Consider the following 211-nt stretch of genomic DNA (forward strand, 5'->3'; position numbering starts at 1 on the left):
GGGTGGGGGGATCCAGTGCCCACCGACCCAATAAACTGTATCCTGGACTACCTCAGCCTGGTGCCTTTTTTTGCAGCATGGGCTTATAAGTTTCTCCAGGGGAGAGCCCCAGCAATAGTAGCCAGGGCATGGCTGCGGCCTTGATGACTTGATCGATGGGGCGTTTGTCAGGATGTCACAGACTTTGGAGGCCCACTTCCTTCTGTCCCCT

The 211-nt window shown here is 55.9% G+C and overlaps 1 protein-coding gene across 4 annotated transcripts in view; it reads right to left on the reverse strand.

Moving 5' to 3' along the window:
- FAM65A (family with sequence similarity 65, member A) overlaps nt 1-211 on the reverse strand; it is a 24,943-nt gene that overhangs the window by 4,080 nt on the left and 20,652 nt on the right. The gene's annotated exons all lie outside the window — the stretch shown is intronic.

This window comes from Bison bison, unplaced genomic scaffold, assembly GCF_000754665.1.
Source record: "Bison bison bison isolate TAMUID 2011002044 unplaced genomic scaffold, Bison_UMD1.0 scf7180017864297, whole genome shotgun sequence".
Lineage (NCBI taxonomy): Eukaryota > Metazoa > Chordata > Mammalia > Artiodactyla > Bovidae > Bison > Bison bison.